The sequence below is a fragment of the Giraffa tippelskirchi genome, chromosome 4 (assembly GCF_054371585.1).
Source record: "Giraffa tippelskirchi isolate mGirTip1 chromosome 4, T2T-mGirTip1v1.2.pri, whole genome shotgun sequence".
Lineage (NCBI taxonomy): Eukaryota > Metazoa > Chordata > Mammalia > Artiodactyla > Giraffidae > Giraffa > Giraffa tippelskirchi.
In genome coordinates, this window is record NC_137278.1 from 87878107 (window position 1) to 87894771 (window position 16665).

The window sequence follows — 16665 nt, forward strand, 5'->3', positions numbered from 1 at the left end:
ATGAGGTGACATGGTGGGCACTTAGACATTTCAAGGGAGAGACTGGCCACTGAGAAAGACCGAGCATATAATTAAGGGATTGGAACTCAGCCCCATCCCAACCACAGAGGGAGGAGAGGAGAGGCGCTGGAAATTGCTTTCAATCAAGTGGCAAATGACTGAACCAATTTTTGCCTAGCAATAATGCACACCCCCATTAAAGAACCCTGGACAGCGAGGTCTGGGGGAGCTTCCTGGCTGGTGAGCACATTTCAGGGCTGGGTGGTGACAGATCCCACTAGGAGCAGGCGTGGAAGCTCTGCACCATGCCCTCATCCCCCAGACCCTGCGCTCTTTCTTTCGGCTATTCCTGAGTTGGATCTTCTATAATAAAACTGCCACTGCAGTTGCAAGCACTTTCACTGACTTCGGTGAACTATTCTAGGGAATCATAGAAACCGAGAGGGAGGTTGTAAGAACCCTCAAATTTATAGTCAAGTTGGTCAGACGTGCAGGTGGTCAGAGGACCACACCTGCAGCTTGCCTCTGAAGTGGGCGGAGTCTTGTCTATAACCTTGCTTTTTCTTATGTGCCCTTTTAACTCAGGGTAGTGTCAGAATTGAGTTGAATTGTAGGACATCCAGTTGGTGTCAGAGAATTGGTGATGAAACAAGCAACTTCTATTTGTGATTTATTTTCATTCCCAGGACAACTCTGTGAGACAGACACTGTTCCTGCCTTACAGATAAAAAGACTGAATCAGAGAGGTTAAATAGCTTGCTGAAGATCACACAGTGGAGTCGAGATTTCAACCAGGCCAGTCTGGCCCCAGATTCTGCATTCCTCCTCTCCAAATATCTGCTGGACTGCCATGTGGAAGAGGGATTAAGCTGATTCCTGAGAACCTCAGGGGGCCAGAACCAGGAAACCAAGTGGTTATTACAGGCAGGCAGATTCTAGCTAAGGGTGCGATGGTGAAATTTCCACCAGCAGGAGCTTCTCAGTAAGGAGAAGACGGGACAGGCTGCCTCGTTAGGTGGTGAGCTCTCTCCTTGGAGCCAGGGTAACCACGGGATGTTGTAGAGGGGCTTCTGCCCTGTTGGGGTGGGACCAGTGACCCCCAAGGTCCTTCTGACGCCATGACGGCTTTTTTGTTGTTGTTGAAGTATCATTGATGATTGTTGTGCCAATCTGCACTGTACAGCAAAGTGACTCAGTTTTAGACATATTTGCATGATTTTCTCAATATTCTTTTCCATTATGGTTTATCCCAGGAGATTAGATATAGTTCCCTATGCTATACAGTATGACCTTGTTTTTTACTGAGTCTATATATAATAGTTTGCATCTACCAACCCCAAATTCCCAGTCCATCCTTCTCCCCCAATCCTCACTCCCTTGGCAACCATGAGTCTGATCTCTATGTCTGTGAGTCTGTTTCTGTTTTGTAGATAGGTTCATATGTGCCATATTTTAGATTCCACATATAAGTGATATCATATGGTATTTGCCTTTTTCTGATTTCCTTCACTTAGTATGATAATCTCTAGTTGCACTTGGTTGCTCTTGAGTCAGTGGGATCAGGGGAGTTCATGGCAATGACCTGAGTGTCTGGAAGCCCATCCTGGTGAGATGGACCCAAGCAAAAACTGTGTCTCACCCCTTCCCCCTCCCCATCACCACCAAAAACTACCGACTGGTTACCAGGAGGCCGGAGCAGCCTTGCCCCAGGCTGCCTCTTCTCAGCACTCGGTCTGCACACTCTGCTCCACTGCCCAGCTCGATGACCACATCTATAGGATCTCAAACATCCGGGTAGAAACTGGAAAACACAAACATGACAGATATCAGGATGTTTTCTGTACCACAACTCTTTGCCCTGTTTTTGCAGCACCATTAGGTACTGGTTTATTTTAAGAACTGTTGGGGAATTCTTGAAAATGAACTGAAGATGAATTTTTATTTTAAAAGCAAATTCTGTCTACACAAAGGTAAAGAAAGCCTCATTATCTTTACACTTGGGATCAAAATTCCTTTCAAAGAGAGTTTTTTGAAAAATCCCTTTGCTGAATGTTGGCCAAGGGACCCCAGGCTTTCCCAGTGGCTCAGCTGGTAAAGAATCTGCCTGCCAACGTAGAAGACGCCAGAGATGCAGATTCAATCCCTGGGTCGGGAAGATCCCCTGGAGAAGGAAATGGCAACCCCCTTCAGTATTCTTGCCTGGGAAATCCCATGAATAGAGGAGCCTGGCAGGCTACAGCCCATGGGGTCACAAAGAGTTGGACACGACTAAGCACGCATGTAACTACTACCGCCAAGGGGCTGCAGAGGAGAGTGGCTGCTCTGCATGGCAGAGGGAGTTGAAGGTGGAACTCCGAGCAAGCCCAGAAGCTCACACACAGCTGGGCTGGAAGGGACTGACCCCTTCCTGACAACCCACTCCCCCAAATACTTCACTAACAGCTCCTAAACCTGCACGTACTGGTGTGACTGATTTTTGGATGCAGCCCAAAGAGGCCCAAGAGGCCTGAAGAATATCACACCCTGGGAAAGTGGGAAAGTGGGTCTGAAGTTGCACAGACCATGAATTGGTGGATTTAAGCCAACGTCACCTAGAGTTCAAGGGGAAGAAAGGCCCCAGCTAATATCTAAGTAACAGGTCATAAAGGACTACTGAAGGAGGAATGTAAAGTAGTTAATGTCTTATAAACAATGGCAAGTTACTGATCCAAAAATCCTAGTTACTAATCCAAAAATCCTGAAGATCAAGGTCATCAAAGGGTTAATCATCAATATACTTTAAAAAAAAAAAAGTGATAGTTATGGGGTTTTTTTTCACTTGGGTGTCTGTTGTTCGGATCCAGAGATGCTTAGCTCACCCAGAGTTGGCGTCATCCCCAGCCCGGGTCCACGTCCACCCGTGGCTCCGAGGACCTGTGCTGTCCTGCTGGTCCTGTCTCATCAGCCAGGAAAGGAGCATTTGGAAAGACTGTTCTCACCAAAGAGGGGGCAAGGAGAAATCATCTTGGGAGGTCTGATGTGCCTGAGGGAGTCTGGGATGCTAAATGACCCCTGAGGCACCATTGCCCTCTCAGTCTGTCTGGGCACCCCGGGCTCAGCATTCCAATGCTGAAAAGGCCCCTGATGAGTCCAGTCCTGATGCTCACCCCTCTAGTTAGGGTCTTGATAGTTGTTTCCAAAAGCTCTTCGCTATGCTCTGCATATCCAGCTGCCAGCTGCAGCTCTCCTAACCACGGGTCTTATTTTTAGCTAGAATACAGGGTCACTGCCAGAACTTAACATCACTTCCATCCATTGCCTAACAATATGGCAGCCCTGCCTGCTGGGGTTTGCTGATATACCTCTGGATGTGCTTCTTCCTGTGGGCGGCCACTGACCTGCCTTAAAGACCAATCCTGCAGCCAGATAAGTTGTCTTGCGTGAAGTGCCAGCTTCCTCCCCTTCACCAGCAGCCCCTGGCACAGAGATGGGATTGCCCGTCCCTGCTAAGGCTTGGATTTTCAGAGTCTGAGCTATTACTTGTGTCCACAGAGAGAATTAATGTCCCCCAAAGAGACCTGCTCCATTCATGTAAGAACACAGACATCTGTCCCACAGATAAGTATACACTGAACAGTGACTAATACCCATCCTATCTCCATCAGTGTTGATATTCCACTATTAGAGCTCCATTCCTTAGGGTATAGTATTAACCCTTGATTACAATGAAAATAGCCCTGAGAGGTATTATAGGCAAATGCATTATTTTAAACATTCTCCTGTGTTACCAAACCTGTCAGATCTCTGATTGCAGAGTCAGGCTGGGTGGGGCCAGGACAGGTACCCGATCAGCAAGTCTCAATGAGGAAAAAGGAAGAGGAAGAAGTCTGATGCCAGGGCCACTCAGGAGAATCCAACACCCAGGGCAGAGCTGGGCCTCAGGAGACCCTGGTCTCGGAGACAGAACCCTCTGAGCTATGCCTGCTGTGGTTTCAAGGACAAGGTCACGATCCACTCCACTCAGCCTTTGGCTTCCCCAGCATGTGCTTCAAGGGCCAAGCTCACCCAGGCCCCATGGGAAGAGCTAAGCAAGGAGTGCCCCATGTAGTGAGAAGGCTTGACACTTCCTGGGAGGCAGCCCCCGCCCCACCTCCCATCCCCACCCCAGAGCCACCTGCTCCCCTACTCTCAGGGTGTAGCCAAGCTGGCTGGGAGGCAGAACAAGTTAGGACACTGGATTTCAGCCCTAGCTGGCTGCTCACTAGACTGTGGCCTCTGTCCACCCCACCCCCAGATGTCCCACAGCCACCTTGAAAATGACCTGTCCAAACGGACCATCACTCTAGCCAGCCCTGCACCAGAGCCTCCCTCCTCCAGCCAGCATCCCCTCCCTGTCCCCCACCCAGCTGGCCACCCACCAAGGGCCCCAGAAGGCAGCCTTGACTCCTCCCTCTTCATGCCCTGTGTACCTACTGTCACCGGATTCTCTGGTTTTATGTCCTAAATATCTTCCCACCCAGAGCACCACACCTTGAATCAAGCCAGTGTCATCCCCATCACATTCATCAGTTAGTTCAGTTCAGTCACTCAGTCATGTCCGATTCTTTGTGACCCCATGGACTCCAGCACGCCAGGCCTCCCTGTCCATCACCAACTCCTGGAGCTTACTCAAACTCATGTCCATTGAGTCAGTGATGCCATCCAACCATCTCATCCTCTGTCGTCCCCTTCTCCTCCCGCCTTCAATCTTTCCCAGCATCAGGGTCTTTTTAAATGAGTCAGTTCTTTGCATCAGATGGCCAGAGTATTGGAGCTTCAGCTTCAGCATCAGTCCTTCCAATGACTACTCAGGACTGATTTCCTTTAGGATGGACTGGTTGGATCTCCTTGCAGTCCAAGGGACTCTCAACAGTCTTCTCCAACACCATGGTTCAAAAGCATCAGTTCTTCAGCGCTCAGCTTTCTTTACAGTCCAACTCTCACATCCATACATGACTACTGGAAAAACCATAGCTTTAACTAGATGGACTTTTGTTGGCAAAATAATGCCTCTGCTTTTTAATATGCTGTCTAGGTTGGTCATAGCTTTTCTTCCAAGGAGCAAGTGTCTTTTAATTTCATGGCTGCAGTCACCATCTGCAGTGATTTTTGTAACCCCCAAAAATAAAGTCCATCACTGTTTCCATTGTTTCCCCATCTATTTGCTGTGAAGTGATGGGACCTGGTGCCATGATCTTAAATTTCTGAATGTTGAGTTTTAAGCCAACTTTTTCACTCTCCTGCTTCACTTTCATCAAGAGGCTCTTTAGTTCTTCTTCACTTTCTGCCATAAGGGTGGTGTCATCTGCATATCTGAGGCTATTGATATTTCTCCTGGCAATGTTGATTCCAGCTTGTGCTTCATCCAGATGCATTTCTCATGATGTACTCTGCATATAAATTAAATAAGCAGGGTGACAATATGCAGCCTTTTCATACTCCTTTCCCAATTCGGAAAAGTCAGTTGTTCCATGTCCACTTCTAACTGTTGCTTCTTGACCTGCATACAGATTTCTCAGGAGGCAGGTAAGGTGGTCTGGTATTCCCAATTCTTTAAGAATTTTCCACAGTTTGTTGTGATCCACACAGTCAAAGGCTTTGGCATAGCCAATAATGCAGAAGTAGATGTTTGTCTGGAACTCTCTTGCTTTTTTGATGACCCAGCAGATGTTGGCAATTTGATCTCCGGTTCCTCTGCCTTTTCTAAATCCAGCTTGAACATCTGGAGGTTCATGGTTCACGTACTGTTGAAGCCTGGCTTGGAGGATTTTGAGCATTACTTTGCTAGCATGTGAGATGAGTGCAATTGTGTGGAAGTTTGAACATTCTTTGGCATTGCCTTGCTTTGGGATTGGAATGAAAACTGACCTTTTCCAGTCCTTTGGTCACTGCTGAGTTTTCCAAATTTGCTGGCATATTGAGTGCAGCACTTTCACAGCATCATCTTTTAGGATTTGAAATAGCTCAACTGGAATTCCATCACCTCCACTAACTTTGTTCATAGTGATGCTTCCTAAGGCCCACCTGACTTCACATTCCAGGATGTCTGGCTCTAGGTGAGTGATCACACCATCGTGATTATCTGGGTCATGAAGATCTTTTTTGTATAGTTTTTCGGTGTATTCTTGCCACCACCACTTCTTAATATCTTCTGCTTCTGTTAGGTCCATAACATAACTGTCCTTTATTGTGCCCATCTTTGCATGAAATGTTCCCTTGGTATCTCTAATTTTCTTGAAGAGATCTCTAGTCTTTCCCATTCTATTGTTTTCCTGTATTTCTTTGCATTGATCTCTGAGGAAGGCTTTCTTGTCTCTCCTTGCTATTCTTTGGAACTTTGCATCAAATGGGTATATCTCTCCTTTTCTCCTTTGCCTTTCACTTCTCTTCTTTTCACAACTATTTGTAAGGCTTCCTCAGACAATCATTTTGCCTTTTGCATATCTTTTTTTGGGGATGGTCTTGATCACTGCCTTCTGTACAAAGGCACAGAAACCTCCATCACAAACCTCCATCTGTAGTTCTTCAGGCACTCTATCAGATTTAATCCCTTGAATCTATTTGTCACTTCCACTGTATAATCGTAAGGGATTTGATTTAAGTCATACTTGAATGGCCTAGTGGTTTTCCCTACTTTCTTCAATTTATGTCTGAATTTGGCAATAAGGAGTTCATGATCTGAGTCACAGTAGCTCCTGGTTTTGTTTTTGCTGACTGGATAGAGCTTCTCCATCTTTGGCTGCAAAGAATCGCATTCATGATCTTGGCCTAGTCTTTTCTTTCTCATACACCCCATCCAATCAGTAGTGAGAGTCCAGAGTAGCTGTTCTAAAAATGCAAATCTGACCCACTGCCCTGCATCCCCCTCCCCACCCCCAGCCCACCCATGGCTCCCCACCATCACCATCAGGGCAGCGTTCTTGCACCTTTTCTTTTTTTTTCTAATTTCTGCTCCTCTAGCCAAAATTTAGTCAAATTTAGATTGTATTACAAAAGTGAACGCTCTCCTTTTTATACTTATCAAATAAAAAATTTTAATTCTGAATTTGCTTTTTCAAACCAAATGCATTCTCCTTGTTGGAAACTGAAACCCACCCATTCCCCACCAGGAGACCGAGGATCATGCCTTTCTGTCTCTGGCCGCTCCCTTCTTTGAGGACTGCACCCTGCAGAATGAGGTCCCTCTTAGCTCGTTTGAAAAGCCCCTTGGGCCTCCCAGTGCCTGCCCCCTCCCTCCCAGACTATCACTCATGCTCTGGAGGCTGTTCCCAGGACCCGAATGCTCTCAGCCGGTCCCCACTGTTGTCCTTGCTGGTCTCTGCCTGGAGCACTCTTTTTTTTTTTGCTGTTTCCTTTCAGCTCAGGTTGTCCAGTCCTCCTGGAAGCCTTCCCGCCACACCCCTGTCCCTTACACTCCCATCACCATTATGCTCCTCTTTCATTCTGCTTACAATCTGACAGCAACAGCCTGTGGTAATATACCATGAGCTCCTAGCAAGCAGGGCCTGTGTCTTTGACATGTCTCTATTCTTTGTGTTGCTGTAGGGCTGGTGTCAGGTAGATGCTTAATAAATATTAGTTGAACTGAAACTCCACTAGCAGTGAATTAGGTGTTAAAATGGCTCAGCAATGCAATACTGCCCAGGCCCTGGGGTCCCAAAGGTGAGTAAGGGCCCAGGGGAGCTCGGAACAGTGTGGGGAGACCTACCCCTGAGCAGCCCATTTCAGAGTATGGTGCTGAGTGATAATGGGGTGTGTGTGGCAGGCACCCTAGAGCCTGAATCATCTCCTCTAAAATAACATATTCTCTTGTTATGTAATTCAAACAACTGGACCTCTCTGACAGCCATTCTTCTTGCCTGTTTTGAGACAGAATTCCAGCAATTGGTTGCAGCTCTAACAAAGCCAACTCCATAATATACCACGGGTTGTGGGGAGAAAGAGAAGGGAATAGACACTCTCGGCTCAGCCCCACCCCCTTATCCCCCCACCTCTTCCCTTCAGTAGCTCCTCCTCTGCCCCACCCCCACCTCAGGAACCGCTCAGTTCCCCTCTCAGGGGAGCCCCGGAGCTCCCTCTGGGCCTCTCCAGTTTGCACCCTCACACTCTGGAGCCTACTCAGCCAAGACTGCTGGGATTCGCCCTCCTCGGAGAGCAGCCAGGGATCACAATCCTGAAAGGCGCTCCCTGTCACAGGTCATTTTTGTCTCTGTCCCACTGAAGACCAGGTAAATGTAACCACTGGAGTATGAAATCACATTTCTGTGGGTCGTTCCTTGTAGCTATAAAAGGAACAGAAGGTCTAGAAGAGAATGCTCAAGTTGTCTGACTTTCTGTTAACATCTGTTTAAGCCCTGTGCGCACACAGGGAGGCGGGTGCCTGTCTCCTTCCACTTCGAGTGGGAGGCGTCCAGACAGGAGCAGACAGTCGGTATCACCCGCACCCCAAGCCCACAGCGGAAAGACACGACAAGTGGTCCTTTCCCATCTGCTTCAACGTCTGCCACAGGCATGCCCACCCCCTGAGTGGGGGTGCCTCTAAAGCCCCAGGCTCCCAGCCCCATGGGTCAGCTCCAGACAAGGACAGCAGGGCATTTACGTCAAGCCTGAGACTTAAAGTCAGAGCCCAAACTCACCGATCCCTGAATGAAGCTTCCAGAAGTGAGGGAGGAGCTGGTCAAGGCCTTGCTGCTGTAACTTTGCAGAGTAAATTGAGACAGTTGAGTAAGAGATGGGACCACACCCTGCCTGGTCTGTTCAGATAAAGAGAAAGCTCATGCCCCTGGGTGATGGAATTATGGCTGAGGCTTATCATCAACTTCTTCACCTACTTCTGAATTCTCCAGGGTTCTATGTAAGGGATTAACCTTTTAGGATGAAAAGAGTGTCAAAGAAGAAACGAGGAAGTCTCTCCCTCTGTCCGTCTCCAGAAACCCCCTTGGCAGGAATCCTTTAACCCCCTGACTGCTGCAGCCTAAGAAGGAAGACATTACTTGATCCAAAAAATTGGAGCTGTTAAACCAGATAGGTATTGGGGCTGTGCCCAGCCCTTCTCATCAGTGCCATGGCAAAGGGCCCCTCATCCTGCTTTTCAGGTAAGGAAACTGAGGTTCAGGAAATGGAGTGACTTGATCAGAGTCACAGAGCTACTGGGGCTCATTGCGTTACTGAGACACGCACAGAGAGAGCATTTCAACACTGTGTGTGGGGGGGGTGAGGGCGGTGCTCCAGCACAAGTTAGTGAACTGTGGGGTTCCAGGGAGGCCTCAATCTCAAGGCTCCAGCATGAGTTTAACCCACTTGCCAGATACCTCTGCCACCATGACAAAACCATGTGGACTTGGGGGTTCAGGAAACCCCAGTAATGCAGAGACAGTCCTGAACTAGCAGGATGGCTGTGCTCAGCCTTCAAATACTCAGTTCCTTCCTTTGGTGAGAAGGTGCCAAACTTGCATACTATGTGGATAAAAGCCTGTCTAATTGAACTGACTCGTCCTCTGATTCACTGTTTCACACCTCAGGTTATCCTAGAATCCAGTCACAGGAAACTTTTTTTTTTTTTTTTTTTTATAAATTTATTTATTTTAGTTGGGGGCCAATCACTTCACAACATTGCAATAGTTTTTGCCATACATTGACATGAATCAGCCATGGGTTTACATGTGTTCCCCCTCCTGGACCCCCCACCCACCTCCCTCCCCATCCCATCCTTCTGGATCATCCCATTGCCCCGGCCCTGAGCCCTTGTCTCATGCATCGAACATGGAATGGTGTTCTGTTTCACATGTGATAATATACATGTTTCAATGCTATTCTCCCAGAACGTCCCACCCTCACCTTCTCCCTCAGAGTCCATAAAATTGTTCCATGCATCTGTGTCTCTTATTCTGTCTCGCATATAGGGTTATCGTTACCATCTTTCAAATTCCATATATATGCATTAGTATACTGTATTGTTGTTTTTCTTTCTGGCTTACTTCACTCTGTATAATGGGCTCCAGTTTCATCCATCTCAGTAGAACCGATTCAAATGTATTTTTTTTAATGGCTGAGTAATATTCCATTGTGTATATGTACCACAGCTTCCTTATCCATTCGTCTGCTGATGGACATCTAGGTTGCTTCCATGTCCTGGCTATTGTAAACAGTGCTGCGATGAACATTGGGGTACACGCGTCTCTTTCAATTCTGGTTTCACAGGAAACTTTTAAGTGGTCATCTTATCTACCTTTTGCCTTCAGGCCAGACTGTACCTAAAAACCAATGGAGCTACATTTTGAAAGGTTTCACTTTGGTCAAGTTTGAACATAAAACGGTTGGTTCTGCTTTGGGATCTAATCTGAGAGTATTTATCCTTCATGTGGCAAGACTACCCTTAGTCCCAATTCCACCTCCAGCCAAGAAGTACAGGGAACAGCTATTGGATGCTGTGTCCTTCTGTGTCTAATAAACTATTTTCTCGGCTACAAAAGTAGAAATAAATACTCCTTTAGCATATTAAGGTCAAGATTGTTATGTTGGACTTTAAAAATTGGTTTTGTTGGTTTTATTTTATTTTTTTCACTTACTGAGCACAAGAGGAAATGGTAAGAGAACACCTTGCATCTAGGACTAAAGGGGGATCTGACACCATCCCTCCCCTCTCCAGACTGAGGAAACTATAGAAATCCACAGATTCAATGGGACGTGGGACTTGCTGATTTGGGGAGGGAGAGGAGAGTCAATAGGCCCAGAAAGAGGGGATGGTGGGAACTGGAAGGAACATGCCAAATTGTGACAGGGTCCACAGGCTCATGTGGGGAACCGACTGCCCGTGGTACACGCATCAAAGACAGCCCAAAGCCTGAGCAGTGAGGCTCACAGTGTCACAGTGTGTCAGAAACAAGACCGAAAAAAATAGCAGGCACGTTGTTTGACTTTCCACTCCTCTCTATGATCCTCCCTATGATCCTGTATGGTATGGATTTTATCACAATTAAGGAAAGAGCTGTTTAAACTTCTGTACTTATTTGTATGTGTGTCTGCATATCCATGTGTCAGGAACAATGCCATGTACTCACCAAACTCACTTCCTTTTCTTCCTGGGACCCACCTTTCCTACCTGCCTTCCCTCTGAATAGGGCTAGTGGGATGTCAGCCAATGAGATTAAGCAGAAGTGACTTGTGTCACCTGTAGCCCAGACAGTTAAGAGCAGAACTGCCCTCTCCACACTCTCCTTCCTTGCCGCCCTGCTGGATACGGAGGATCCAGTGGATGCTCTGGGGCCCTTGAGGGTGATGCAGCCACCAGATGGAAGGCGGTGGGGTGTCACTGAAGGCAGCCCACTGGGCACTGGATCAGGGAGGCTGAGGTGGTGGTTACGGTAGCAGATAGCCTACCCTGAAAAACACATTCACACGTTTCCTTTAGCCCAGGGTTGATCATCTTCTATTAGCTCTATGGTTGTTTCTTCCATTTCACTTATTTGAGTGTCTTCTTCGGGATCAGCAGTTACCCATATGTTGAATCTTTGTTCTCTAATTTTTTTCTCATATTTTTTCTCTCACTAGTTTCCTTATTGCTATTTTCCTGGCATTCTGAATGTTTGTCATTATTATCCTCATCTCCAATTTCATTAATAGTAATTCAGCAAAATAGTGTGAATTCTAATTCCCACATTGAACATTTTATCTTTTGCACACCTTTCTTAGTGTGTCTCCATTTCACCTCAGACCTTTTCATCTTAGTCTATCTTCTCCTATGACTGCCCTCTCCTGTTTCTTAGAAGCTATGACTCTTTGAACTATTTTAAGGCTACTAAGGTTGGGAAGATCCCCTGGAGAAGGGAATGGCTACCCACTCCAGTATTCTTGCCTGGAGAATTCCATGGACAGAGGAGCCTGGCAGGCTACAGTCCATGGGATTGCAGAGTTGGACGTGACTGAGCAACTAACACATCATACATATAAGGTTACTAAATAGTTTTCTGACACTTTTCTTCTGGTTCCTACAGCAGATTATTATGAGATAAGTACTTCTTTTGAGTCTTCCAGATCATTTATCTTCTCTGCAGTCTTTTCTCAAAACACATTTAATTGTTTTTCTTTTCCTTTATCCTCAAATAAGGTGAAATCAAGTCTCCTAGGATCCAACCTAGAGTGGAACCAGGTTTTAGCAAAAGATGATCAGGAAACCAGATTTCTGGAAATCAAATATGGTGCACACATAATTAACAGTGACTTATATTACCTTCAGGCAACTCCTGCACCAAACTGGCCATAAAAGCTACCTCAATAATCAGTCCACTTAAGATCAGAGATACACAAGGACGACTATCAGGAAAACCAGCTCGGTCTCACATCCAGGTTATAAAATGGGTGCTCTTTTTATAGAAAATTTAATGAAGCTCGATCAAGCTCATTTCTAGGCAGATGATTCCAGTCTCTTCACATCAGACTCAAAGAAACAAACAAGTGAACCTACACTTCTTAAAACATGACCCTCCACTTAATAACTTCCTGAGAGTTTGTAAAACTCTTGATAAGATTTAGGATGGAGGAAATGAAAGGTAAACATAAGGACAACCATTTGAGGGCTATCAGATTCTGGCAACTCAAGTCAGCCTACTTCCAGGACGTCTCCTGCTTAAAGAAATGGCATGAGAGGCTAGTCACACAGCAAGCCCAAGGAAGACTTTTGATACATACAGGCCTCAGAAGTGAAGGCAGAGAGACAGAAGTGCAGGTACTGATTTTATACTGAGAGGTTAAAAATAAACATTGGTATCACTGCATTTCTCCAGATCTAGGATATCACTGTTAATTGGCACATCATTATTTTAAATATTACTAAGAAAACCACTGCTAGTTATAATTTTGCCATCATTAACTGGAGCACATATCCCAATATGAGGTGTTGAAATGTGGGGAGAAAATGCGTGCTTTAGAATTGATGAAGTATGAGAACACATCTTAGAAGTCAGTGTCACCAACTTTGAGATTGCCCTTCACATGGGGGTGATAGGTTGTCCACCAAATTGGGAAGCCAAGGGATGAGGCAAGAGAAATAGGCCATGGGGCTTTGGGAGAGCCCCTTGACACTTTGAATCAAGGCTTATCAGCAGACGAGGTTTGTCGACTATCTGTCCTGCTTCTGGCAGGTACACTGTACCAGGATCTATGGAGCGAGGCAGATTGACATGCCCGGCTCCCAATCAGCGCACATCCATGGTCTGCTGAGGAGGTATCTTCCTCCTCTGTGAAACAGGACCATATTATCATAAGGTAGGACCAGACTAGGACGAGAAGGCCAAACATAAAAGACATCAAGATGAGACAGAATGGAAATAGATCCATCTGAATTTCTGATTCACTGAGCCAGTGAAAACCTCCATGGCTGGAAGTGCTCTCCAGAGGAACTAGCACACAGTAAGTGCTCGACCAGCCCCCGTATCCTCACTCTAAGAACCCTCCCAGATCGGCCTTGGGGTCTGCCTGGCATTTTCCCAATGTTGGTAGTAGAGAGGTTTAAGGTAAGCAGAGAGAAAATTAAGAACTATTAAGGGGAGTGGGGATAGGGTGAGATGGTAACTTAACTCAAAAGGAGTTCGCGCTGTGCTATGCTAAGTTGCTTCAGTTGTGTCCGACTCTCTGTGACTCCATGGACTGTAGCCCTCCAGGCCCCTCTGTCCATGGGATTCTCCAGACAAGAATACTGGAGTGGGTTGCCGTTTCCTCCTCCAGGGTATCTTTCCGACCCAGGGATCGAATCTACATCTCCTGCCTTGGCAAGTGGGTTCTTTACCACTAGCACCACCTAAAGCCATCTAATACATTAAGAGCCCAGGAAACTGGCTCCACCGTGCAGCGTTGTGGCTGAAGATCCAGGCTCTGGAGAGCGTTAAGGGACCAAAATCGAATTCAAGCTCTGCATCTCTCCAGCTATTACTTAGTTTCTCTCAACCTCAGTTTCTTCATCTGTAAGATGGAGAGAGGAAGAGTACCTCCTTGGAGGATCATATGAGACAATATATGTAATCATAGGCTTTGCACAGGGCCTGGTAGATAAAAAGTGCTCACTCAATAAATGTTACATGCTTGCTAGTCTATGAGTCCTCTTGTGGTCCAAGACAGTGTAACAACTGTGTCTTTAAATCACAATCTGGATTCCATCTTCCAGCAAGTGTACATCTGGGCTGACTGCCCCATCAGATGTTCTCAAGGGAATGCCAAAGAATCTGTGAAACTGAGCTTAATAAAATTAGGCAGGTTATGTTGGCTGCTGAATTTCTATACTAAAGAAACAAGTGGATTGGGGGCTGGTGCATTTGTAAATGGTGGGCTCAACTTTTCCCTCTGAGCTGCTCATCTGAAGCTTCCACTATTGGTTTGTGGAAGCATGTCCAGCTGTTTGTGACCCCATGGACTGCAGCACGCCAGGCTTCCCTGTCCTTCACTATCTCCTGGAGTTTGCTCAAACACATGTCCATTGAATTGGTAAGGCCATCCAACCATCTCATCCTCTGTGGCCCCCTTCTCCTCCTCCTTCAATCTTTCCCAGCATCAGGGTCTTTTCCAATGTGTCGTCTCTTCACATCAGGAGGCCAAAGTATTGAAGCTTCAGCTTCAGCATCAGTCCTTCCAATGAATGTTCAGGGCTCAAATCCTTTAGGATTGACTGGTTTGATATGTTTAAGTGACTGCTGTGCTCAGGCACTGTACTCAGCACTGCCCTGCCATGAGCCTGCCATTCCAGAGCCCACACTATGCTGAGGGGTGAGGGACTGAGCAGCCGTGAGACCTTGGGCATTGTGTGCCTCATCTCTAAATGGTGGCCATAGCAGTACTTATCTCATGAGAAATATCTCACCTGCATTCTGGGGGGCCTTTTCACAAGGTATTCAGAGCATGGCTCAGTTGCCAGCATCCTAGTGAAATCATGCACCTGTCCAGGCACATATGCCTCTGTGCACCCTGCCCCCCACAAACATACTCCATGCACATGGGCCTTCCAGAGCTCAAGTCGGGCTGTGTGCTGCCTGGGCTGCTCCCCTGAGCACGCCAGGAGGCGGCCTAGTGACATCTCCCTTGTGGTTCTCCCCCCTGGGCTCTTGGATTTTGCTTCTGGGTCTTCTGGACTTGAAGCTCCATCTCAGAGTTTCAGGGCTCAATTCTGTCCCCTCTAGAGATCTGAGCATCCATCCTTGGCAGGTCCATGGAGAGAGTCCCCGCCAGTCCCTGCCCTGAACAATGTCCCTGGCCATGGCTATGCAGTGCTCCTTTGACACAGATGGGATGCACTGTTTCAGTCACTCACTGAACAGTAAAATGTGCTCCCCATCCTCCAGGCACCAACAACTGGGGGTCCCCCAACTTCTAGGCACTGTGGGGTGGGAGCAGGAAAGCTCACATTGTATCTTGGCCTTCTTTGTGCTCTGCCTCCCTGAAAAGTGCGACCTGGTGCCATCACTCTCCACCACCTCTTGCTGCTACTGCTGCTGCTAAATCGCTTCAGTCGTGTCCGACTCTGTGCGACCCCACAGACGGCAGCCCAGCAGGCTCCCCCGTCCCTGGGATTTTCCAGGCAAGAGTACTGGAGTGGGGTGTCATTGCCTTCTCCGCCACCACCTCTTGAACCTTCCATAATTTCAGAAGCACTTAATAATGCTTCTGAGTGGTGAAGTATATTATGAAGAGCTCAGATTCTGGGACAGACTGCTGGGTTTGTAGCCCAAGTTCAAGTCTACTAGCTATGAGAGCTTAGGTGAGCTCCTGAACCACTCTGTGCCTCAGTTTTCTCATCTATAAAATAGGGGTGGTAATTACAGTTGCAGCCCTGAGGAGTTGTTGCAGTCAAATGGATTCATCTATGTAAAATATGTAGGGCAAGGTCTGTCATAGGAAAGGCATCAATAATGCTGGTACTGTTTGGCAGTGTTCAGCAGTATAGGTAAATCAGAACACCAGGCTGGACCAGCTGCAGGGGGTGAGCTATGGCAAGGGGCTGGAAGCATGCTGCCTGGGACTGTTCTAAGGGAGTCAGTCATGGGTTGAAGAGTGGCCCCTCCCCTCAAAAAATATGTTCATGCCCCAACACCCAGAACCTGCAAATGTGACCTTATTTGGAAGATGGATCTTTACTAATGTACTTAAACTGAGAATCTTAATATGAAATCATCCTGAGTTATCCTGGTGGGCCCTGAGCCCCATCACAACTATCTTCACAAGCTGCATGGAGATAGGAAGGAGAGATCAGAGTGAGACAGCCAGGAGGCAAGGAATGCCAGAAGCCACCAGAAGCTGAAAGAGGACTGAGAAGATTCTCCCTTAGAGCTCTGGGGGGAGTGCAGCCCTGCTGACACCTTGAGCTCACACTTCCGGCCTCCCCCAGCTGTTTCAGGCTTCCCCCACCCCCACATTGCCTGAGGGTCTTGCTAACCTGCAGATTCTGACTCAGTCAGCAGGTCTGGAGTGAAGCCTCCAGATTGTGTATTTTTCAGAAGCTCTCAGATGAGGCCGATGCTACCCCACTTTGAGTAGCAAGGGTACAAGAGCGTATTGTTATCAGCAGCACCATGTTGGCAAGGGGGACCCCCAGAACAAAAGTTTGGAATTTATAGATGCAATCGGTCACCATGCAGGACCACTGTGGGAGTGGAGGAGCCTAGC

The 16665-nt window shown here is 47.1% G+C and overlaps 1 protein-coding gene across 1 annotated transcript in view; it reads right to left on the minus strand.

Moving 5' to 3' along the window:
* Positions 1 to 16665, minus strand: part of ADD2 (adducin 2) — a 121908-nt gene that overhangs the window by 56351 nt on the left and 48892 nt on the right. Inside the window, exon 2 of the mRNA XM_081588276.1 lies at positions 1684 to 1801. The gene's annotated coding sequence lies outside the window, so the exon portion shown is untranslated. The remainder of the gene's footprint in view (positions 1 to 1683; positions 1802 to 16665) is intronic.